The sequence below is a fragment of the Danio rerio genome, chromosome 10 (genome assembly GCF_049306965.1).
Source record: "Danio rerio strain Tuebingen ecotype United States chromosome 10, GRCz12tu, whole genome shotgun sequence".
NCBI classification, from domain to species: Eukaryota; Metazoa; Chordata; class Actinopteri; order Cypriniformes; family Danionidae; genus Danio; species Danio rerio.
In genome coordinates, this window is record NC_133185.1 from 8,286,245 (window position 1) to 8,301,425 (window position 15,181).

Here is a 15,181-nt window from a genome sequence, read left to right on the forward strand (position 1 = left end):
AGTTTCTTGTTATACAAGCTCCGGTAACGGAAAAAAAATGCCCGTTCTAGTGAAGCTGTAAAACGTGAGATTTGGCTTGTTCAAAAGCAAGACGAAAACATGCAAAGAGTTCAAAATGGGAATTATAAATGGGTTATTTAGCCTACATCAATGAAAAAAAAACATTTATTGACTTTGTCCACACTGCAGTAGATTCAGAGGCACATTAATGATGAAGCAAATAAATTTAATCAGTAAAATGGTGTTTAAAAGAAAATGTAAAGAAAACATTTTTTTAAGTGACTAACAATCAAGTAAAACGTGCTTGAATGCATTGCTGAGTGCTTGAATGTAATTATATGATAAAAGGTCTAAGCGTGCAGTTATTTTCAGTGAGATGCGAACATAAGTATAGCTCCAGGCAAGTTTAACTGCATTACAGTTATACCACTGAGCTGAATTGTTAAAATTATTATTATTTAGATCCTTACAGCCAAGTACAGCAAGAATCAAAACTAAGATATTTAGCTGGTAGAAATTTCATTACAGGTTCATTCTTAAAAATAATAGTTCTGAAAAAGGTGACATTACAAAAATCCCATAGCACAACAGTTTATGGCTCCCTATTTGTTGTAGCTTTGTTTGCACTCAACGAACCTTTTCACAGTTACTAGAACCATTTCAATGCCCACATAGCAAAATTTCTCTGGCCCAGCTCTGGCCCACACAATCAGGTTTTGCTTGGCCCACATGCCGCAGTGAATTACGGTACATGACTGGACCAAATCTTGCTTCCAGACAAGGGCCAAACACAGACCATATCTGGGCCAAGTCTCAGCCAAGTTAATAACTCATAACTGGGCCTGAACTGGGCCAGATAGGTTGGTGTGTCACGATTGCAATGAAATTGATAAACCCATGGAGTGATGCGCTTTAGGCACACTATGGGCACACTTTTTCTCAAAGTGACCTGATTGGTAGAATTTTTTTTCTTTACTCAAAAATGATTTTAGTGTATTTTAAATGTGGGTCAAGACTGGCCAAACTCACATGGCCCACTTATCAAATTTTTAAATCTGGGCCAAATGCTACGTTTTTCATCTGGCCCAAATCTTGTGTGCCGCCTTAAAGACGGTGCCACCTATGCCAAACCCGGGCCATGTTTGGCCCACATGCTGTATGCCAGTGCCGGATGAATGCCTGCTGTGCCAGCTTTATGCCAAATCTGGGCCAGAATTCTTTGCTACTAGGGTGTTTATTTTGGAATGCCTTTTTAGGAGAACTAAATTAGCTTACTTCAGAAAAGAGCATATCCAACACAACAGAAATACAGTGATGCAAGTAACACTGATTTGGTGGACACATTATTATAGTGCAGTATTTCGCATGACTGATGTCACCGTCAGTCAGCTTATGTCTCTTCTGAGTTTCAAAGAGCTGATCATAAAAATATTACTATGAACATTTTTCTAGTAGACAATTCATGGCATGATGCAGCTTGGTTCGCTTTTGGAATGTTCCATTGTGTGGAAACCTGGAACTTGGTACCTGTTTCCAAAGTAAGCTATACCTTTACTAAAATGTGACATGTGAACCCTGCAGATCACTGATTGGCCAGAGAGAATCAACTCTATTGGTAGTCCACACATCTTTAGTTGGTCTGTAGAAGACCTAAAATACACAAACATGTGGTAAAGTAGGACACAAAAGGAAATAAACACAGGTTAATGAGCACAATCCTGCCTCTGCACAAAAGGGTTCTTATACAAAAGTGCTCCTAAAAGTCATCGTAAGTAATAGTATTATAAACAGGTGGCAGAGTGCAGCAGGAGATTATATCACAGCAAATGAGGCGACAACTATGGCTGTATCTGAAATTGTCCCTATAGCCTTGTGCTCTATAAAGTAAATCTGGTAACACTTTACAATAACAGTACATGAATAATGATGTATTAATATGTAAACTAAACATTACTTTATTATGAATTAATGATGAGTTAAGTTATGCACTAATTATGAATTAACTTTACTACAACATGATTCATATGAGTTCGTGTGTGAATAATGGCTACCTTAATTACTTGTTAGTTCATGATTGTTTGTTAATTAATGTATTAAGTACCACATTAGTTTATGCTTAATTTAACCATGATGAACTCATGATATGTTAATGTATAATTATGTTGTGACTTTACTTGGAGGGGCACATCATCATTAACCAATTCTTAACTACTCATGGATTTCTTATCCATGTCCAACTAGTGAGTTTACACTGAATAACAATACAAAAGTGTTCTGTCAACATCAACATGAAGAGGAGTTCATAAGTAGTTAAGGATGAGTTAATAGTGATGTGCCCCTCCAAGTAAAGTCATGACATAACTATACATTAACAGCTCATGAGTTCATGTTGGTTACATTTAGCCTAAACTTAAATGTTAATTAATACATTAATTAACAACATGTACTAACAAGTAATTAAGGTAGTCGTTATTCACACATGAACTCATGTGACTCATGTTGTACTTAAAGTTAATTCATAATTGAATTGTGCATACCTTAACTCATCATTAATTCATAATAAATTAATGTTTAGTTTACATATTAATACATCATTATTCATGTACTGTTATTGTAAAGTGTTACCGTAAATCTTGGTATGCAAGAACGATGGTACGAAAGAGATCAGTATGAAGCAGCACTAAATTACAGAAAAAATACAGCTGCAACAGATTTTTCTTTGTGTTGCCTTTGGAACTAGGCTACTTCACAAGCCATCGGTTCAAATGCACGCAAGAACACAAAATGCAGGATATACATATAAGCATTTATTCAGCTACACTGAATGTGTATATTAGCAACACAATATTTATTTATATATTTTGTGTTTACAGTGAAATTTGTCACATGTGTTTGTGATGAATGAAAAATCAGCATGTAAACCTATTTCTGGCTATTTTTTAAACTTAACTAAGGCACATACCTACTATGTAAGTATGTAAGTAACAATTTAGCTAATCCAGCTGAATTCGGAAGTTCATGCTCCAAAAAAAGTTCAAATTCTTATCACAAGATGACATTCACTACGGAATACTATCGATGTAAGTTTCTAGATAGATGATATTTTAATTGTTAAATGAACAGAACACAAGCAGTGGTGCAGTAGGTAGTGCTGTCGCCTCACAGCAAGAAGGTTGCTGGGTTGAGCCCCGGCTCAGTTGGCGTTTCTGTGTGGAGTTTGCATGTTCTCCCTATATTCGCGTGGGTTTCCTCTAGGTGCTCCGGTTTCCCCCACAGTCCAAAGACATGCGGTTCAAGTGAATTGGGTAGGCTAAATTGTCCGTAGTGTATGAGTGTGTGTGAATGAGTGTGTGTTGATGTTTCATAGAGATGGGTTGCAGCTGGAAGGGCATCCGCTGTGTAAAAACTTGCTGAATAAGTTGGCGGTTCATTCTGCTGTGGCGACCCCGGATAAATAAAGGGACTAAGATGACAAGAAAACGAATGAATGAGTTACACAGGGAATTTAATGCTTAATCTCACTTACTCACATTCACTCCTTCAGGTGGACTATTTTAGTGAGCTAATTGTAGGGAATGAGGGTAAAGGGGGGATTTTGGATACATCCTATATAAATAGAAAAGCACCATTCATTCTCGGGGAGCTGGGTCTGGTGACTAGTTCCTTGAAGTAAACATTTTAATAAAGCATTTTAATAGAATGTAGAACTTTTCCCCACTATAAATAAAAAATAAAAATTAAAAAATTAAAAATATAAAAAATATAAAAATATAAAAATAAATAAATAAATAAATAAAAATCTCCTTTTTATTGCATACTTTCTCTCGCATTTGGTGGTACCGAACACACTTAGATGATGCAGAGACTCAGGTGTGCGCCCAAGTAATTCATATTTTTTTCTCTCTATCTAAAATCCTCTGCATTAATAACATTTGTCTACTAAAAATGGATCAGGTCTCTGTTAAAATGATTTTTGAATGATGCATTTCTTCAATATAAGATTGACTAGTCTGTTAACTTGAACAAAAACCATGTTTGTTAAACCAATTAAAAATGTGATTTATTTAAATATGCTAATTACTTTATTTTTTAGGCCAGTTGATTGCACAATAAACTGATGTTCTGAATATCAGAGGCTTACATTGCACAATTACAAGTTTTTCGAACTATTAATAGCAAAAGATGTCTGATCAAAGACAGATGTGTTTTTTAAGTAAGCCTTTGTCATATTGTGTTGTGACATCCCTCTCAGTCTGACTTTTGGATGAACTTTTACGAGGCACATCAAAAAAACAAAAGCCCTCCTGGCGAAATGTCTCCACATATCAGTGTTCTTGTATGATGACGCTGACAAAGCAAAACAGATTTACACAACATTGCCTGTACAGGAAGTTGTTGCTCATAAAACAAAATCTGTTTTATATTTTCCTCCTATAACTTTTACTAAATCCTTTACAACTTTCTGGTTCTTTTATAAAAAGTGAAAGCAAAGTCATTTGTGGGGCCTTCACAGGTTTACGAGGTGCAGCTTTAAACATCACGTGTGCTTACTTACAGTAGGAGCTCCATGTGTAGTTGGAAACTGCTCTACGTTCATCACATGATGCTCTGTTTATAACATTCAATCATAAACGCACCTGGGCCACCCAGACCTTAACGTAGATGTCTCCTTCCACTCTTTCCTTTAACTCGTCCTCTCATATGACCCAACTGTTGCCTTAAACTTTCCCATGAGCGATGCATCCAATGGCTTGCAAAAGAAGCGTAATTGCTACTTAGAAGAACTTAATCAATGGTCTGCAAATTCTGTGTCTAGCCTCTAAAACCACTCATGCCCAGTGACAAACCACAAGGACCAACTCTGAAGGACTAGCTGGAGAGCCTTCTAAAGGCTTTTTTCATTGAACCAATAGAAAATATACTTTAAATTTCAGGGTTCACTGAACGTGCATCTTAAATTAAATATGTAAAGTTTTTCATTGTGGCATTCAATCTAAAGCCACGTTATCTTAGGCAACGCAAAATGACTTCATTAAAATGACTGTTTTAGTTGGGTATTACTATAATCATCATCCACTTCATCCATTATGCAAACTCTGTTGCAGACACTAGAGGGCATATTTTAACTTAATACAGTTCTGTCATTTATTGATAATCTAAAGATCTGCTATAAGCAGTTGAGATAGTTCTTCCATTCTGTTCATTTAGAACAATAGATAAAAAAAAATTTAAAAAACAAGGTATGAGGGCTTGTGCTTGTGATATTCATATAGTATGGCCCTGGCACAAAAGCTTTTATGAAGTTAAAAAAAAATAAAAATTTAATAAATTAATTAATATATAGAGTAGAAGTGCGATATGGCTGTATATCGACACTGGTGGGAGGCGTGCATTGGCACAAGGCTGCAGGCTGAGTGCCTTAGTGCCCCCACCAGTGCCAATATACAGCCATATCGCACTGCTACGATTGTAATATTGCGTTTATACAACAGTGTGATGGCATAATTGTGTATATAAAAACAAAATCAAACATGGAGAGTCTCAAAAACCTTTTTGTATGAGGAACTACTTTCTTCTGCTTTTTGCTGGTTGTATATGTGGGCGGAGTAATACACAAAGGGTAAAGAGGTATATGTATGTGTATATATATATATATATATATATATATATATATATATATATATATATATATATATATATATATATATATATATATGTATGTATGTATGTATATATATATATATATATATATATATATATATATATATATATACATACATATACCTCTTTACCTCTTTACATGTATATATGTATATATATATTTATATATGTATATATGTATATGTATATATATATATAAATAAATTATGATTAAAATGTGTGTAATATTTTGCAAAAAATACTAATACTATTAGTTTTTATCTGAATTTGATATCAGATTTTTTTTACGTAATACAAATTGTTTTAAATAAAACACAATGGGTTTTGACAATACATTAAATAAATCAATGAAAACTTCAGGAGGTTTGTACAGTCCACTTGAAGCTAAAGCCCCTCCGCTTGGAGCTCAATCCCCACACACTTGGAGCTGATCTGCCCCTTTAGAGCGGGCTCCACCCTCCATTTACACCCATCTCTACATTTTTGCGAAATGTAAATTACTTTGTGTGGGCGATGCGGTGGCACAGTGGGTAGCACGATCGCCTCACAGCAAGAAGGTCGCTGGTTCGAGCCTCGGCTGGGTCAGTTAGCGTTTCTGTATACATGTTTTCGCTGTGTTTGCGTAGGTTTCTTGCGGGTGCTCCGGTTTTCCCCACAAGTCCAAAGACTTGCGGTACGGGTTAATTGGATATGCTTAAATTGACAATAGTGTATGTGTGTGAATGAGTGTGTATGAATGTTTCCTAGTGATGGTTTGCAGCTGGAAGCGCATCTGGTGCATTAAACATATGCTGGATAAGTTGGCAGTTCCTTCCGCTGTGGCGACCCCAGATTAATAAAAGGATTAAGCCGAAGAGAAAATGAATGAATGAAGGAAATCTGTTTTTGATTTCCTGCACAATTCAGGATAATAAATTCACTAGAGGGCGCTATCTACATTTTTGTGAGTCTGAAATACATTATTTAGGTTTTATTTTGTTTGTTTCAGATGCACATCCTTGTTTATACATCCATGAGAAGGCAGGGCTTGTCATATAGATTATCCAGGCCAGTGAACCACTGGCTTAAAACCCTTTTCTAAACCCAACCAATACTGTTTTCAAACAATGTAGTTCTTTCTTGAATGTACATCAGTTTTATCTCTTTTATGGAACTATGCTTCAATGGACTCAGGTCTATCTTACTTTTTTTTATTAAAAATGCAAAAATAACATAGCACATGTTAGTTTTCTTAAAAAGTAACCAAACCAATTAGCTTTAGATTGTAGTTTATTACTTTTTTCCTTGATACTTAAATAAAAAAAATTAAAAATGATTTTAAAAAAAAACTGAGCTACCATGCAAACTGACCATGGCAAACGGGAATATATTCCATAGTCTTAGATAATATGTCTCTGTAAATATCATTAGTGTGAAAAGGAACAAACTTTGTTGTCATCATACTGCCCCCTAGCTTTCATTTTCCTAGAAACTTTGACCTGACCAGGCATTTTAGGAAGGTTTTCAAGATGATAACTGTTCATTTGGATGTGCAGAAGCAATTTCAAATGCTGTTTTATGTATGCCAGGCCAGTAGGTGGCAAAATCACTTCAAAACAAGCATCAGCACACATACGTCCTTTAGTCCAGGGGTTCCCAAACTTTTCAGCCGACGACCCTCAAAATAATAATGTCAGTGACAATGACTGTAAAAAATATGGACGACGCGACAGCCCTTTTTCCCATTGAACGCCTTGAGGGCAAAACGCCTGCTTGACGGGCACAAACTGTCGCAAAAGACTGCTGAAATTGGAGCCTTGACTTGCGCAGAAGGACTGTCTGATGGAGCCAGAGGAGGAGCCGCGAAAATGAGCGGAGTCGAGCTTCCAACCAAACGCTTTATGTAAAATCAACCACGCCCCCCGAACTGCTCAGCATGCGTTTGCTGTCTTATCAACACAAATGGATGTAATAACGTTAACAAATATGAGGGTTTTATATATTCAATCGCGCCAGCTCCGGACCGCAGCGCATAACCTACTCGCGGCGTCGCGGGCTGATTCCGGCTTGCATGCGGCAGCGCCGGCTCGCTCGGCCGCCGCATCTGGCTCGATTGACTCGGGCTGGAATCGGGCAGTGAGTCCAGGCATCCGGAGTAGGTCCAGCAGAGGTAGTCAGTCTGTGCTCTAAGGGATAAGTCTCCGGCAGGCGAGAATCTAGCCGGAACTGTGTTTTGCTATCTGGGTGGTTAGGCGTGTATCAGCAAACTAATAAAGCCCGAAAAAAGCCCTGAACTTAGCGAATAAACAGTGTTCCACCAGGATCATGTATGTCAGAAACTATAGTTTACTGCTGAACTCATTTTATCTTGGTAAAATAACACAGAAATCGAATAATAACATTTCAGTCTTCTGCCGAAGCTCAGACGGTCTGCTTTGAGAAACTGTCAATCACAGCTGTCAATCACGATGACACGCCCAGCATTAAATTACTGCTAAAAACAAACTGTTTACAAAAATGAAGATCTGCTCCTATTTCAGCACAATAACCAGTGCCTTAATCCACCAGAACCATCTTTCGGGACATTTTATTGCAAGTGTAATAATTTTTTTTATTTGGGCTCAAGTCTCCTTCATTAACACGGAGGAGGCGGGCTTTATGACTTGTACTGCAGCCAGCCCCCAGGGGGCGATCTAACGGCCGAGACCTTCACTCAAACGCAGGCTTGCGGCACACTTGGTCAGTGATTGTGGCCCCCATTTTTCAAGGTGGTTATACTGTATATACAAATATACAAACATTGCGCACACATCTATAGGCGTAAATATGAGCATATTGTCAACACAAATATGCAACAGTTTAATAAGCGTATGTTTTTTATAGACATTTATTAATTTTATTAATTTTAATCTAAAAAAATTTAAGGCTGATGGCTGATTTTTATTTGTATGTTGTTGTTGTTGTTGTTTCTGTAACATAACTATTTACTATCTTCTGTGGGTTATGAATAAAATATGGTAATTCTAATGGTTTAATAAAATTAATTTGAGTTTTGCAAATTACCAAATTGTCATTGTCCCATGACCCCCCAAGGAGTCCTGACCTCCACTTTGAGAAGCACTGATTTAGTCCACTTAGTTATCAAGTACTTGCACGTCTACATACTGAACATATGTGCATGATGTTGCTGTTTTCAACATATAAAATACCATTTTTGTAATTAGATGTTAGATGAAATTGTAAACCTGCGCTAGGAAACTCGCTTTCTAAAATGTCATTTAAATGAAAAGGTAAAATAAAAGGTTAAAAGGTAAAGGTAAAAAGTTTTTTTAGTGTTATGTCAGTATCCCTAACGTTCATATACTAGAAGAACGTTTGATTTATGTCACAGCTGGAATGCTTCATCAACCAATCAGCATCCAGGAATCAGATTTATAGTCTACAGCATGCTATATGCATTAAAGCAATGCTGTACAATATGTTCTCCAGTTGTCTAATCAAAGTAGCCATCATTCACGGTAGTGTCAAGAACTGTATCAGTTAGACGTTTGATTTATATTAACGATCCTGAGCTTTAGAACTGAAAATGGACCATATGAACATTACATGGCCTCCCTAAACCTTCTGCGTCATACTGAACCATGCCAACAGAGCTATTTTAGCAGAAAAATGGGGGTCTGCCCAAGCATTTCTTGGAGGTACGTGAGTAAACTTTTTAGAAGTACGTTGAATTTGGCTCAAGATTATTAGACTATGACAAGCATAAAATGAATGTAAAGTGTAGTCAAAAGCACCATTAGATAGAACCGCATTAAAAAATAAAACCATAAATTGCTGTCCTCCATCACAATCTACTGCCGTGTTCAGAGAGATAAATAAAAGTGTTTTTCTTCACAAGGACTCAGATGGGGAATTCAGAGAATGATACGCTCATAAAGTCAATTGCAGTGTCTCTGTGAAAGAAAAATAGAAAACACTTTGTACTCGTCGTCTCAGAGCCACATGTTGTTTTTCATACATCAGCCGGTACATTCTGCGCCTGGGCTTCCCTTTTCTCTGGCAGCCGTCGCTCCTGCTTTCCTCAGACACTAGAATCACATATGAAAGTAATTAACCTAGTTCCTCTGTCCACGTTGCTCGCTTTCTCTTCAGTTGATAGGCTGCTCGGTCAAAACCTTCTGGAGAAAACATAGAGACGATCTAACAGTGGTTCTCACAGGAATATGAGGCAAGACGGCAATGTGAATAACCTGTCAGAAGTTTGTTTTAGAATATACACTATTTTTATTTCTCATAACTGGAATATTTCTCCTGATTCTAACTTTTTTAAAAGAATTGTGAGATATTTACTCGATAGTGTTAGTACTTTGTTGTCATAATGTTCTGTGAATGTTATTTAATAAGAGTAAAAGTTTAAACCTAACAGGGAATGTTCCTAAATTGCTATTACTTGGTTCCGCAACAAAAAGAATGAACAATTCAAAAACAAATACCAACAGCAGCTACCAACTCAATGTAACTATTTCTATAGTATGAATGTTTTGACAATCATTGTGACATTTTCTGGTCTTACACTCAAAAAACACTTCTTCAAAAAACACTTTACACTTCTTGCTTGTTCAAACTACTTATTTAAAATGAACTGAAACAACACAATTATTGAGAGTTTTTTGGGACAACTTTATTGTTGTTGCACAACATGAAGGTATTGTGTGGAACCCTGAATTTGAATGTTCTACAGTGATTATTTATTCATTTAGCAGATGCATTTATTCAAAGTGACTTATAAGTGATGATAAAAGAAGCACTTTAATTAATCAGAGAGCAGCACTACACAAAAATAAAATTACTTTTGCTTCTTGTTCAAACTACTTACTTAAAATGAGTTGAAACAACACTATCCCTAGTTTTGGGGACAACTTATTAGTTTTATGTTCAATCCACTTTAATTTGTAAAAACGATTAAGTTAACATAATTGATTTGTGTAAGAACAACATGACGAAATTGTGTGGAACCCATCATTTTTTTACAGTGTATATGAAGTCAAAGTTATTGTATCCTACACATGATTGTCAAGCATACTCATCTATGTTGAGCACACTCAGAATTGCACAATGTTGATAAGAAATTGTGTATTGCATATTGAGAGGAAAAGGCTGTGCCGTACAGTAGGCATGGGATGGTATAAGATTCTGACAGTTTAATAACCTTTGATAAAAATATTGCATTATCACGGTATAATACTGAATAATGGTTAATACTGCTCTAAGATAAACTCAGTTGATTTGTGCACCTCCTGTCTTTTTGATAGGATTATACACATTACTACGGAGACATGGTAAAACCAGCCTGATCTCACGAGGAAACGTAAGTATTTTACGATTTGCCAATTTAGTGGCTAATTCGTACAAATTCGTACGAGTTCAGTCGTACGAAATTGTACGATTTTTAAAAGCACCTAACCCCACCCTTAAACCCAACTGTCATTGGGGGATGAGCAAATCGTACTAAAATGTACGAATTAGATCGTACGAATTCATACGAATTAGCCACTAAATCAAAAAGTTACTAATTGCCGTGAGATTGTGTTGGGTAAAACGCAGCTGTCAATCAATTCGGTGGGTGGGGAAACCACACTTTTACGTCACGTTGTGGTGGGTCTCAAAATGGGAGGGATTTGAATCCTATTTTAATGCCAGGATATTTTAAAAAAGAGACTTATTGTGTTTCTATCCCTCTAATATGACTGTGGACACACTATACCTACACACAGTTCTGTCCAAACAGCTCCATAAAGATGTTTTTCATGATAGGTGCCCTTTAATAATTGCTGCATTGTGTTTATGACTGTAGTTTGTTATCTTTGTTATAAGTTATTTATGTTTCACTACCCTACAAAATCATCCCAATCAATCTTAAGTAATGACTTTGCAAACAGAACTATTTAAGTCATCTGTTGAAATTGTATTTATATTGCAATAAATATTGCAGAGAAAAAAAATATCGCAATGTAAATTTTTTCCAATATTGTGCAGCCCCACCCAGAATCATTGAATGTTTATAAGGAGGCGTCTGGTTGGTGGTGACTGGACTAATATATATTAGCCGGCAGTTCTCTGCAACTCTTATATGGTCACCAACTGAAGCTAAGAATAGGGGATTAACCCTAGCATCCTGGCCAAATCTGCCCACTAGCCTCTGTCTATCATGGCCTCCTAACCATATACTCCATACCATATAATTGGCTTCATCCCTCTGTATCCTCTTCACCAATCAACTGGTGTGCGGTCTGGTGTAATGAGGCTGCTGCCGCGTCATCCAGGTGGATGCTGCAAACTGGTGGTGGTTGAGGAGATTCCCCCAACAATGTGTAAAGCGCTTTGAGTGTCTAGAAAAGCGCTATATAAATGTAAGGAGTTATTATTATATTTTACACAAACACATTTTTCATTGCTACAGTAGCATAAAATTTTATCATTTTTATTTCATATTTATTACTTAAACGGGGGCTCAGTGGTTAAGACTGTCGCTTCACAGCAAGAAGGTCGCTGGTTCGAATCCCAGCTATTTCTGTGTGGAGTTTGCATGTTCTCACCGTGTTCGTGTGGGTGCTCCAGTTTCCTCCACAGTCCAAAGACATTCACTATAGGTGAATTGAATAAACTAAATTGGCTGTAGTGTATATCTGTAAATGTTTCCCAGTATTGTGTTGCAGCTGGAAGGGCATCCGCTGTCTAAAACATATGCTGGATAAGTTGGCGGTTCATTCTGCTTAATAAAGGGACTAAGCCAAAGGAAAATGAATAAATTTAATATTTAAACTTTGATATTTTACTAGCAGGTACTAAATCATAAACCAACCTATTTTGTTACCTTTATTTACTTGGAAGAGTTTAGTTTGAGCCGATAACTATATATTCAGACATTCATCAGATTCATTATTTAGATAACTATTAAATATTATTACACTTCTATCATTCCATAACTTGGGTTCCTAGATGTTACTTGTTCAACTTTTTTTTTAAAAATAATATAGTTCTTAGATCACTCTTTATAGTAAAAAAAACTTATAATGAGAGGGAGGGTAAGAATGTCCTGGGTCACTAAAGACACCCTTTCACGTATATTAGAGAAGGAAAATCTTATTCTAGTATAATCACAATGTTGTTTTAGCAAATGTTCAGTACCAAACAGGATAAACAAAATAGGTTTTGGGAACATTCTGTATTTGGAAAGCAGACTTACTAAAGTCAATAAACTGAGGCAAGCTTTTTTCTTTCAATTGTCTAGTTTTAATAGGTTTTAAAGCAAAATTGTAAATTCTCTTACACAACACATCTATAGAACATGTAGAAATAAACTATAGTATTCTGGCACAGCTTGTTTCAGATGATTCCCCCATGCAAAACCAGCAGGTTTCCATTACTCAGAGAGCAAAGGAGCGAAGCCGTAACTGGTATTGTCCACACTGGCCTACGTGGCACTCTGCACGTGCGTAGGCTGGATCGGGAGAGAATTCATTGAAAGTGAACAAGGGGTGGATCATCTCTCTCTCTTTCTCTCTCTCCTTTCGCAGAACACGTAGTAGTAACGTCTTCCCTTCTCCATTCTAAACATTTCTGTCATTCCCTCTGGGTCATTTTTAAATTCCCACTTTATAAATCCCAAGCAGTGGAGGCTAAGAGTAAACCACAATGTTATCATTGGTGGTGACAAAAGAAGAATTCAAGGTTAAGCCAGACTTCTTGGCTAAACACTCGATTTCCACAGACATTCTTCTGAACATCAGTGGTTTTGTAGTCTGCCCTTGTTTTCATCATTTTCTCTCTCTTAATAGAGTGATTTTGAAGGCTGTCTGATTGAAAGCAGCAGCAGAAAAGAGAGTTTAGTCTGAGTGGCTAAAAATACAAATATGGACAATGGGGACGATTTCATATCGTGAAAGAACAATTAGGCCCATGTTTTATAAGCAATACGACTCTCAAGTCAATTTACCAAAGCAGAGTTGTAAATTCAAATATTACATAAAAGGAACTATTAAAAGAGTGATAAATCTGAAAATTAGCACATACAGACCCAGTGTCTTTTTATATGGGCAAGGAAATATTAATAATAAATGTCTAATGATTCATAATCATTAGTCTGCAAATATCTTCCAGTTATTTTTCTTATCAGTTTTAATTAATAACGTTTTAAAGGCATGCAGTCAAAAAATGAATGTAGGAGATGCTTAAAATAGCAGATTTATTTATATCTCATTAAACAAAAAACAATTTTATTGCTCATTCAACTGTTTACTTTTCACAGTAGGCTACACATGCTGCAAGTCATGTGTTTATATGCTATTCTGAAGTCACAGCCACTTTGAAAGGTAGAATGCAGTTCTAACGCCACCTGTTGGTAGATTTCTGTAGTTATAGTATTTCAGGTTTGCAATGATGGTAGCATAAACCTTTCGACTTCACAAAGAGGACTTGATTTTCTTGAAAACAGAAGTAATTATAAAGTTGTTCTACACACTAACAAACCAGCTCTTTTTAAAACTGTTTTCTGAAAGGTTTGCTGGGAACTAATAATTTTTTTCTGTGGCATTACTGTAAAACACCTGGCTTGAAACTTTATTTTTAGTAGTTTATTAACTTTTGTGATCTGAAATTCAGATAATAATCAGTTTAGCCTACTGTAGCTTATCTATTTTAGAGATGATACAGCATTTGGATAGAATTGTTTGAAATCTCAGATTATATAGGCCTAGTATGTGAACAAATTATTTATTTTTTAATTATTATATATAATTAAATTAATTATTTATTATTATATATTTTTTAATTGTATAAAACGATGATAAGGCAGGATGATATTTGAAATCATTACAAAAATAAAATACTCTAAATCAAGTTCGGTCTTGAAGAATATAAGGCCTATTTTAACAGTCTTAGAAAAAGTCTTAGATATAAAATTGATACATTGGTCAACAAATACACATTAATAACGATAAATATCAAATGATAAACCAGGTAAATGTATTTTAATGTTGCATATGGACCAGGTGTAGTTAATGGCAAAAAACGTAGCCAAAAAAAGTAGATTTTGAGCAATTCGTGTGTGAGAGTGTGCAGATGCATTTTTAAACGATGCCAATGTCACTTACAACGTTTATTTCCAACAAATGTGATTGCGTAAAACCGTATGAATGGCAAAGCCTATAAACAAGCACAAATGATAGTTAAAGCAGTGCACTGAGACGAGCTATGACAAGCAAAAGGTGACGACACACCGTAAGTGCACCGTACAGTGTCCTTAGAAAAAAAGTACAGCGCTGAAGATTTAGTAAATATCCGTGCATCACTCAGTCAGGAGTCTTAAATAACTTCTTGGAGGTCCCACTCTCGGTTTTCTCGGAAGTCTTTTTTTGATAACGTTAACTTTAGTTGTAAATTTGGGTAACGGTAACGTTATTCTCGCCAACTTTGCATATTTTTTTCTGTCCTGAAGTCCAGGAATGTGATGTATCGTGATCTTATTTGACTGCTGGAGTGC